The following is an 11,695-nucleotide window of genomic DNA, read 5'->3' as shown; positions in this document are numbered from 1 at the left end:
ATGAACACTAAATTCACACTGTCGTAATTTACAAAGTGTGTTTCACCTTACAATATAGTAGTTTATAAATAGGGTGACCAAGTATCTTGGTTTATCAGAATTGAGGAGTTTCCCAGAAAACAGGATTTTAATGCAAAATCTAGGACAGCCTTGGGCATGCTGGGATGATTTTTCAGCTTATTGGTATATAGAAAATGAAGACAAGGAAGGGGCAATATAAACCTTCACTAGATCTGAAGAAAGCTAAGAATTATTTCTGTATCCTCCCATGCACCCCTGTTTTCTTGGCAACTTGTTTTAAATTTTCCCTTGCCTGGAGGCTCTTGACCCTGTCTCACCACTTCTCTTCCTTCACTTACCCTGGGACACAGTTGTATTCTGACAAGCTCTAGCCTCAGAGAGTCTTTTTTTTTTCTTGCTGTTCATTGAAACTCACCTATTTTATTCTATTGTTTGAGAGACTATACTCACACTACAATGAATAATGTTCTCATACACCCTAATCCTGGCATATATTCATTTTCATTTTACTTATTCAAGAAATATTTATGTGGTATCTACTATTTTTTAAGGATTGTTCAGGCCCTGAAGATAGACAATATGAAAGGATAGAGTGACAACCATCAAAAAAAAAAATACACATAGACGTGAAAACAAATATATAATTGATACTTATTGCTGACTGTAGTAATGTTTTATAAAGTCACTGTGAACACTGAATTAATGAGTACTGAACCGATGGTTCTAGGGCAAACACAGGTTTAGCTTCCTCTGAGTCTCTAGTCACAATATTTTTGTCAACCAATCAAGACGTAACTTTGTTCTATGTAAGTTTCTGTTTTAAAAGACATTATCTAAATATATTGTAGATTTGTTAACATTGAACTCATGGCCAATAGCACAACTGATGCCTGAGCAAAGCTTATTCATATGCCTGTGGAGAACTTCAAAAGGGTTGTGAGCATTGATTTGGGGGTTACAAATAAATTATAGCAAGTCAGCAAGTTCTCAAATATATAATACATAAATAATAAGGATTCATTATAATTCAAATAAAGATATTTTGGGAGAAGAGGAGGAAAAAAAACAAAACAAAACAATACACAACCCAAGACTGATGAGTGGAAGATTCAGGGCAGGATTCACAAAAAGTAATGTTTAATACAAGACTCTAATGATGTGTGTAGACACAGATATGGGACAGTCGAGATGAGGGAAACAGCATATGTGGAGGCAAAGAAGGAAACCTTCATTTATTGTTTAAATGTAAAGGATGGAGTGAGAGGGTGAATACCATAAGATGAGGCGGAAGGTTAAGGAAAGAGAATTGCTTGAGCCCAGTAATTCAAGGCCAGCCTGGGCAATGTAGCAAGACATTTTCTTAAAAAAAAAAAAAAAAAAAAAAAAAGGCAGGAAGTAAGCAGCCAGCTTAGAAGGGTTTACCATGACAGGAAGTGTTTAAACTTTGTGAATCATAAAGAAATACTAGAGGCTTCTGAAAGAAAACCAGCAAAGTGATTAGATTTTCTCTTTAAAAAATTTCATTGGCATCTCTGTGAAGGATGGATTAGAGAGGCATATGACAAGTCAAGAAAATCAGAAAGTAGGTGATAACAATTCAGTAATAATTAGCAGAAAAGTGGAAGTGCCTATATGAAAGCAATAATAATTGAGATATTAAGAAGGTGGACATAAAAAGTGATTAGGTTCTTCTTTGAGTTAATAAATAAGAGTTAATCAAATTAAAGTAATGAAAGTTGATGTCAAGTTTGAGGCAAAATAGGAGAAAAAGTTTTGGATGTTGCAATCCACCAGAATAAGAAATATATATAAAATCTTGTGTTCAGATTTGGTCAAGTTACTTGTGGTGAATTGTAAATCCAGAAAACAATAGATAAGAGAAATCTTAGCATAAGGGTCTGGAGCTCAGGAGAAGACTCAGAACAAGATACTTATTTGGGAATCTTCAGAGTAGAAATAGCCGATGGAGTTAAAGGCATGAAATAAATTGCCTGTGCAAAAGAACAGGCAAAGCTAATACTTACGTTATATATACTATATTATTGTTGTCACTCCCAATTTATAGGTGGGCCACAGAAAGAATACATGACTTTCCAAAGTCACATAGCTGTCAAATAATAGGGCCTAGATTTCAACCAAAGAAATATAGCTTCAGGTAACCTAGAAACCTCATTGGGGCATGTCAGAACACAATAAATAGATAAGATAAAAAGATGCTGGGGGAAAAAAAAAAAAAAAACCTTCAAAAAGAATACCAGGGAAGCAGGAATAACCAAAAGATTGATGATCTTCAACAAAGGTGCCAAGAACACACTATGGGGAAAGATAGATTCCTCAGTAAATGGTGTTAGGAAAACATGATGTCCATATGCAGAACCACCCCATATGCAAAAATCAACTCAAAGTCGTAAACATAAGATCTGAAACTGCAAAAATAAATGGACGGACCCCAAAAGTACGGGCAACGAAAGCAAAAATAGACAAATGAAATTATATCACACTGAAACCTTCTGCATAACAAAGGAAATAATCAACACCGTGAAGAGACAACCTACAAAATGGAAGAAAATATTTGCAAACTATGCATCTGAAAAGGGATTAATAAATAGAATATATAAGGAACTCAACCAGTTAACAAAAAGTCCCAAATAGTCACGTTAAAAATGGGCAAATGACATGAATAGGCATTTCACAAAAGACAACATACAAATAGTGAACTGGTATATGAAGAAATGCCCAACATCATTAATCATCAGGGAAACACAAATAAAAACTGCATATCTCCTCTCACATGTTAGAATGTTTAATATTAAAAAGATGGAAGATAATGAGTTAGGTAGGATATAGAGAAAGGGAACCCTCACATACTGTTGGTGGTAATGTAATAGTATAGGCATTATGAAAAATGGTATGGATGTTCTTCAAATTGTTAAAAATAGAACAACCATACAACCATATGATCCAGCAATTTTACTTCTAGGTATATCCAAAGAAAATCAAATTCATATGCCAAAGAGGTATTTGTAGATATCTGTATTCCCATGTTTCTTGTAGCATTATTCAGAATAGCTTATGTATAGAATCAGCCTAGCTCTCTATCAATGATTAATGAAGTATGTATAAATATGTATGTATATATGTATATATACACACATAATTATAGATTATAGTTATAGACTATATATAGCATTCCATCATGTGTATATATGTACACGTTCTATAATATAGTATCTATAGTAATATATAGTATTCCATTTTGTGTACCTGTACTATTCAGCTTTAAAAAAGAAGGAAACCCTGTCATTTGCAATAACATTGTTGAAGCTACAGAATATTATGCTAAGTGATATAAGTCAAAGAAAAAAAAATACTGTATAATGTCACTTGTATGTGGAATCTAAAATGTCAAACTCATAGAATCAGAGTAAAATGGTGTTTACTCGGGGATGGGAGGTTGTGGGAGGCGATGAGATGCCGGTTCAAGGATACAAAATTTGAGTTAGACAGGAGGGATATGTTCAGGAGACCTATTGTAAAGCATGATGACTATAGTTCATAACAATGTATTGTATACTTGAAAATTGCAAAGAGAATAGATTTTAAACATTTCCACCATAATGGTAAATCATCTGTATGTGAAGTTATGAAAATAGCTTGATTTAGCCATTTTGCAACATATACATATATCAAAATATCATTTAAACCATACATATTTACAATTTTTATTAGACAAATTCAACAATTTTTTTAGACAAAGTCTCATTCTGTCACCCAGGCTGGAGTACAGTGGTGTGATCTCAGCTCACCGTGGCCTCCACTTCCCAAGTTCAAGTGATTCTCCTGCCTTAGGGCCCCAAGTAGCTGGGATTACAGGTGCCCACTACCACACCCAGCTAATTTTCGTAGTTTTAGTAGAGACAGGGTTTCTCCTTGTTGGCCAGGCTGGTCTTGAAATCCTGACCTCAAGTGATCAGCCCGCCTTGGCCTCCCAAATTTTTGGGATTATGGGTGTTAGCCACAGCACCCAGCCAAAAATTATTATTATTTTTAAGATAAAACAAAAAAGAGCCAAAAAACTCATTTGATAGAATTTGAAGGTGAAATTAGTTCAAGACAGTTAGTTATCAGTGAAAGAGGTGGTACATCAATAAATAAAGAGAAAACTAAAATGTATCTGTTGGAACTGAGACCTCCTAGGTCATTGGTTATCTTAGGAAAACTTTAGTTTTTCATGGCTTAAGAAATATAAGGAAAGAAACAAAATATATGCAGCAATTTGTAGTACCTTTATGTTGAAACACTACTGTAAAAGAAAGGAGATTGGAAGGGATATAACAAAAGAGTATAGGCCAGGAGAAGTGATGTTGAAAATAGAAAAAAAAATGATTGAAGCAGTAAGTTCTGGTGAAGGCTGAAGTGGATGAGATCAAGAGCACCATTAGAAAGTTATCTTCAAATTCTAAGGCACAGTTTAGAGATAATAAGTGCAGGTACAATATATATAATGGAGAAAGTGAAGAAATTTGTACTAGATGTTTTCTTTTCTTTGAAAAATAAAGCATAATGCATATTGGTATTTTTTAAAAAGAAATGAAATACTTTATCCTTAAAAATCAACTCTACCCATTTCTAATAACAATGTTGTCAGCCATCATAAGAGATGAGTAGAAGAGAAGGTTCTTTGGTCAAAGGGGAGTTTATAATATGTCTTCATATATGCCATTGAGATGACTAAATTACACTTGACAATAAGCAGAATCTTGACTGAAAATTGAGTTATTTGGCAGAAAAAGAAAATTTAGTGCTAGGAAAATTTTCTAGTGATGATTCACTTTATTTATCTTAACAAAACCCGGAGTCCCAGGCTAACAGTGAAGAACTACTCTTCTCTGGGTACTCCCATGTGTAAGCACAATACACATGGGAATAAAGTTCCATTTGGTTTTGCCTGGGGCTTTGTAAATTAGACTGGCCAAACACCCTCAATCTGTATTTGGCCAGTCTAATTTCCAGAGCCCAGCTTGAGAATGTAAGATGGCTAGAGGAAAATATTTTTTCATTTCCTCCAGTTTTGGTGATGAAAATGAGATAGCTGGGACACTTCACTTGCTCCAGATGCAGTTGAAATCTGGGACTCTCTGACAACACCAGCCCAAGATAAATTCTTATTAAAGTCAGCCTCCCGGATTTCTGTCTGCAGGTTGCAATACAGTAGGGGTGGGAAAAAGCCTCTGTCTTTTTTTTTTTTTTTTTTTTTTTCAAATTTAGATTAACTGAAGAAAAAATAATTTGCTAAAATTTGTTCTGTGGATTGTGACTTCTGTGGATTTGTTCCCAGTATTTGTTGGTTATTGATCCTTTCTTTCCCGGGGACAGCTATTGCTTTCCTGTGTTTCTCAGTTTGTGTCATGAGCACCTGGTTTGACTTTCTGCAAGGTTGTACATGTTGTGGGGCCTACACCTTAAGGCAGTCAACTGCCTGGTTGCAGATCCTGAGAATATGTAAATGCAGGGGCAGAAATGTGAGATGCACCTCCTTTGTGGCTGATATCCTACCAATTGTTACCAGCTCAGAAGGTTGATCAAAGTCTTTGAGTTTATCTTTGGGAGTGAATCTGGATCAGAAAGGCTGACTCTTTTGAATACTCTTTGGAGACACTTCTTAGCTAAGCTACAAAATGACTGGTTTGGTGTTGGGTCACAATTAGAATAGGTATACTTTTGGCTTAAGAAAGGGTGGGGAGTGAACTAAATACTGCCAGGAATATTTACTGTTTGTCATGGTGGCATTTTTTCAGTGCACTATGGTCAGAAGTTGGCCTAATTCGAGGCAAAATTTCAGAGCCTGAAATGAACTATGTTTAAGGCCTTTTCTCCTAAGCTAAAATGTAACTGTGTACTTAGAATGAAAGAGAATATCCTGAATTATGTGTGGAATGATTTATTGAAACAGTTCAAAGGCACAAAGTTCTAAGTCTCGAACTTAGGAATCTTTTCATTTTCATCTTAGTTGGAACTCTTCTCCCTGATATAAAGAAGCAAATTCAAGATAATATAACTGGATGAGTGGGTCCACCCTTTGACATCATTCAGGCTGCAAACCAGTTCTTTGAGGAATTAAAAACAACTGTCCAATCTAACAGTAACAAAGGAGAGAGGAATGAATGCCTCCATCTGTCCACATGGCTGAAGCCCTGATCTTTGTTTGCTTTCTTGCCTTTAACACAATTCTCCAACCCCTGTCATGAAGATGTGAGAAACAGCATCATTTGACTTGCGTGTTGACTTTCATCTCTATTTTCCCTGGGGCTCTTCAAGCTGACAGGCGTTTCTTTCTCTGGAGTAAAATCTCCATGCACCATAACTCCACAATAATTCATATAATTCTCCCTATATCACTGTCCAAAATACCAGATTCTGATGTTTAAATTGTGCGTTTGTCAGTCTCAAAAGTTGAGTATCATCATTCAAACCTCTGATTTTGCCTTCTTTCTGGTCTTTAATTTGGATTCTTATCCAGGTTTTATTCCCTGTCAAGTTTCTAGCTGTAATCTCTACTACTATTTGGTTTACCATTTCAATTTTCTTTCCTTTCTTATCCCGATACCCTTGCTGTGTTTACTCCTCTTCTCTTCTACTTTTAATATTATTATCAGATGTACATATGCTATGTGTGTAACTGTGGGCATAATGTGTAACTAAACATGTAATTGACACCCACTGTTCAGTGCGGGTATTCATGTCCACCCAGGAAGGGCATGGGCCATAAACTGAAGATTTGCATCCCCCCAAAATTCCTATGCTGAGACCTAAAATCTGACGTGATGGTATTTGGAGGTGGAGCTTTTGGGGGTGGGTTATTAGCCCTCATAAATGGAATTAGTGTCTTTATACAAGAGGCCTTGAAGAACTCACTTGCCCTTTGCCATGTTAGATTATAGTGAGAAGATATCTGTGTATGAGCCAGGAGGCAGGCCCTCACCAGACACAAATCTGCTGGCACCTTGATTTTGGACTTTTCAGCCCCCATAATTGTGAAAAATAAATTTCTTTTATTAATAAGTCATCCAATCTATAGTATTTTGTTATAGCAGCCTGAATAAACTAAGATGGCGTGTGTAAGTAGGTTGTTGAATATTTGTGACTTGCTAATTTCTGGAGACATGACCAGGAAATATATTGTATAATTTGACCAAGCTGGAAGGAACTATTGAAATCTTGTGGAAAATTATGCCAGGAAGAGGTAGAGATAAACCTCTGCCAACCTCTTAACATACCAAGATTCTCATAGAAAAGCATGGGATTTCCCATACACTTTTTGCTTTCTTTTCCCTGGCCGGATTCAATTCTTGCTTCCCATATCTTCAAAGCAGAAAAAGTCAGAATGATGAGTAAAGATTGCCTATGAACACACAGATACACACCAAATCTGAAGAGTTTAGATTCTGCTTCTAAAAAGATTATTATTCAAATGGAAATATTTTTGATCCTGTTGCTTTAGGGATATCTCCATTTCAACAGTGATGTGAGAACTTTCCACAGTTTAAGAGGGAAGCAAAGATACAGTTTGACAAGCCTCTCTGGGAAGCTTCAGTCTCTCTTGTAATATTGGATAATTGTGCAGTATGTATTAATCCACAGTGTGTTCACACAAGTCATTGTCAAATTTTAAGAAAAATGGACAGAAGATAATTTGGAATAAAGCATAAAATATTATTTATAACATTATTAATAACTATCTCCTATCATGTCTTTTTCTATTTCTGTTCCTTGTAAGTCAGTCTTAGAACAAGATGTTCTCTCCAGTTCATTGTTTTTCTAAATACACATTATATTAATTGACTGTAATTCTCTTCTAGAATTCACTCTTTGATGTGTAATCAATGGAATATAATCAGTCTTGCACTTTTGTCAGTTCAGAATATGCAAATGCTATTCTGGAAAAAAGTACAGCCTGCTCCTACTGATAGTGTTACCTAACTATGTCCTGATTACAAACTTGGCTTCCTGGGGAGAAAGTGATCTATGCCAAAATGGAAAGTGTAATGAAGTCCTCCAAACCTCCGGGAGAGACGGTTCTGTCTAATATGTCTCTTAGAATGGAGTCATAATTTACTTAATTTCTAGACGCTATCACTCTTCACTTCTAGGCAGCAGAGCAACATTTGACAAACAGAACCCCTCAAACTTAGCAAAGAGGCTTTATTTGATATTTATTCGATACTCATTCCAAAAACAGCAATTGGTCTTAGCTGAAAGGCTAATGTTAAAACAGAAAAGTAACTAAATGTTTATGGAAATAAAAGAGCTTTGACTTCACAAATGTGAATGAAAAACTAAGTAGAGTACTATTAACAATTTCTTGACTGTGGTGAAATAACATAGATATTCTTATAACAGAGTTTAAGGGTTGGACGTGAAAGTCAGGGCTTGCTTTGTCAATTTTCAGCCTAAATCAATAGAGAATAAATGTCAGAATAACCGAATTTGGGTTCGAGTCCTATCTTTGTTCCCATGTGGCCTCAGACGAGATATTTCACCTCTCTGTGCCTTATTTTCCTTATCTGTGAAATCTAGATCAAAATAGTACTGACTTCAAAGAGGTTGTGGGAATTAAATGTACTAATATTCTTAATACACTTAGAACTGAAACAAACTATGTGTATTAGTATGTGTAAAATAAAATATCCTTGGATAATTAATCTAATGTGGAATTCTAAGTTTTTTCATTAATAAATATAAATTAAAATGGTATTTACTTTATTAGATTATTAATGGATTAATATTTTGCATTACATAAATACTAGCTTCTATAATTATTGCCTATTAACAAAAAAAAATTAAATATCCTTTAGCAGTAATAAGAATACTTACTACTGACATTTCCAATTTACTAATGGGCCAATATATAGTATTGTTATTGTTAACAACTTGGAATTTAGATCAGACCGCCTGGATGTGTATTTTGGTTCTGTCATTTACTAGCTTTGTGATAGCTGTAACCATGGTAAGCCACACATTTATTCTCTGCCAGTCTCAACTGCTTCTTCTGAAAAATGGAGCTAATAGTTCCTATGTCTAAGGGTGGTTTTGAATACTGAATGAGATTATATCTGCATAGTAGCTGGCATATAGTATGCATTCAATAATTGGTGGATATTAATAACTTCTTTAGTTTTTATTATGTTCCCAGGTTTGAAACTCATATCTCATTTTTTCCAAGAAGCTGTATTTGAGATTGTTGCCAGTAAGTATCCTGGAAAAGTCCATGGGAGACTATTTCACTGAAAAATTAACTAAAATGAAAGTAACATTCCAGTGGAAAATATAGTGGTCTAAGTAGTTACTTAGGAATTCTGGACTATGAGTGCCGTCACTGGAAGGAGTCCTCTTTCTGCAGTAGCATCTGTGGTGGGATCTGTGTCCACAAAGGAGCAGATGCTCCCATGAACAAGTAGCTCAATAGCGGTCCTCTCTCCTGTGGATCTGCACAAACTGCATTGCTATTTCTTTCCCTTTAAAACTTCAGTTACAGAGACTTGAGTTGATTATAGCCCACAGTTCATCACACATTATTATCATTGGTTTGGGCAAGTCCACTCTCTTAGCCTAGCCCACTATATTTGTTGGGCTGGGGCAAGAGTATAAATGGAAGCCTCAGGCTTCAGGTTCATGACTTACTTCTCTCTGCTCCCTGAACCACAACCAGCCTCAAGCAAATGCCATGTGAATACCCTAGCCTACACATCTGTATTTCATCCTCCACCACTAACTTCCCTTTTGGGCCTGGGAGTGCCACACTGATGAAGACTCTCCTTGATCAAACTTTAATCAAGCTTTCTAATCCCTCCTCTCAACTAGACTTTTATCTTGTGCTTCAGTGTCTATCCTTGTTGGGCCTGCCTTGCTGAGTTTTAGCAAGAATCCTGTCTAGTTGATGTAGCTAGGATCCCTCACCCTTGATATTTTATCCCCCTGATTATCTAACCAAATTCCTCATTCCCAGCATCCCCCAGGTAATATCTGATCACCTGGACTGCCTTCAGCAGGAATACTGTCAAGGCAGTATTCAAGGCAGGTCAAAAACTTGCCACTCACCCTGATGTTTCCTCTTAGTAATTTTCCGTCCACTGACTGCCAAGTGGTTCCTTGGCTACAAAACTCCACTTGTCCATGTTGTATTCAGAATTGAGCCCAGCTCTATACTAAGGTCTCTTTTCTCCTACTGCAGTAATTCCTGAATAAAATCTATTTTTATTGCTTTAACCATTGTCCAAGTCTGTTTTTTCTTTAATAACATCGTGGATTACTGGACTCAAGAAACAGAAATTCACAACCCTGGAAGTGTGCTTGAGTTTCAGTTATGGAGCAGAGGGTCAGAGCATGCAGCTGCCCAATTCCTGGGGTTTTATGGCAGATACTCCACTTTTAATTTCCTGTCTCTCCTTAAACTATCATTTATTTATGTTAAATTTGTATATTTTGAAGTTTAATGAATATATTTGTGAACATGAGTGTTTCAGCTTCATAGGCACACATTGTTAATGTATAAAATGATAGTAGGTTGGATATTTCAATCATTTCATTATTAACTAAAAATATACTGTTCTTTTTCACTTACCTTTCATAGATTAGTTCCTTGTGAATCAATAAAGCACAGTGTAAATGTTCTATAATAATTTTGATTGGAATTCAACTCAACTTATCTTATTTGGAAAAACTTAAAATCTTTTATTATAATATTAATATTAGCTTGTTCCATCCTTTAGCATAGAATGTCTCTACATTTGTTCAGATCATATTCCAGTTAAAGTTTTTATGTTTACTCCATAGAAGTGTATGTATTCTTGGTTAAATCTAAGACGTTTTATAATTTTTCTTATTTTTGTGTTTTAGTCCATTCTCACATTGCTATAAAAATGCTACTGGAGACTGGGTAATTTATAAAAGAAAGAGGTTTAGTTGGCTCACAGTTCCGCATGGCTGGGAAGCCTCAGGAAATTTACAATCATTGTGGAAGGTGAAGAGGAAGCAAGGCACATCTTACATGGTGACAGGAGAGACAGAGAGGAAGAGTGGGGAGCTCCCAAACACTTTTAAAACCATCCGCTCTCGTGAGAACTCCCTCACTATCATGAGAACAGCATGAGGGAAACCACCCCCCATGATCCGGTCACCTCCCACCAGGTCCTTTCCTTGACACGTGGGGATTACAATTGAGATGAGATTTGGGTGGGGACACTGAGCCAAACCATGTTATTGTGTGATTAGAATTTATTTTTAGTTTATAATTTTATTTGTTAATTCTGTTTTAAATAAATGCTATAATTTTTAGGCTAATTTTGTATTTATATTAATAGATGTTGCTTACTAATTTTCCCCATTAGAAGACAAATGTATCATCTATCAATAATGATGTATTTATCACTTCTTTTCTAATTCTTTTAATTATTGCCTACTTATCTTTCTTTTAATATTGAACAGGACTCTCAGTACTATGTTAAACAGTAGCATTGATAATGGGCATCCCTGTTTTGTTCTGGAATCTAAAAGGAATGTAACAAAATTTTGTCCATATATTTGCTTTATACATTTGATTTATAACCTTTGCCAAATTACAGATTTTTCTTCTACTTAGAATTGGCTAAAAAATTAAGTAAAAAAATCATTGTTA

Source organism: Chlorocebus sabaeus, chromosome 21 (genome assembly GCF_047675955.1).
Source record: "Chlorocebus sabaeus isolate Y175 chromosome 21, mChlSab1.0.hap1, whole genome shotgun sequence".
Classification (NCBI taxonomy): domain Eukaryota; kingdom Metazoa; phylum Chordata; class Mammalia; order Primates; family Cercopithecidae; genus Chlorocebus; species Chlorocebus sabaeus.
Note: the sequence above shows the minus strand (reverse complement) of the source record.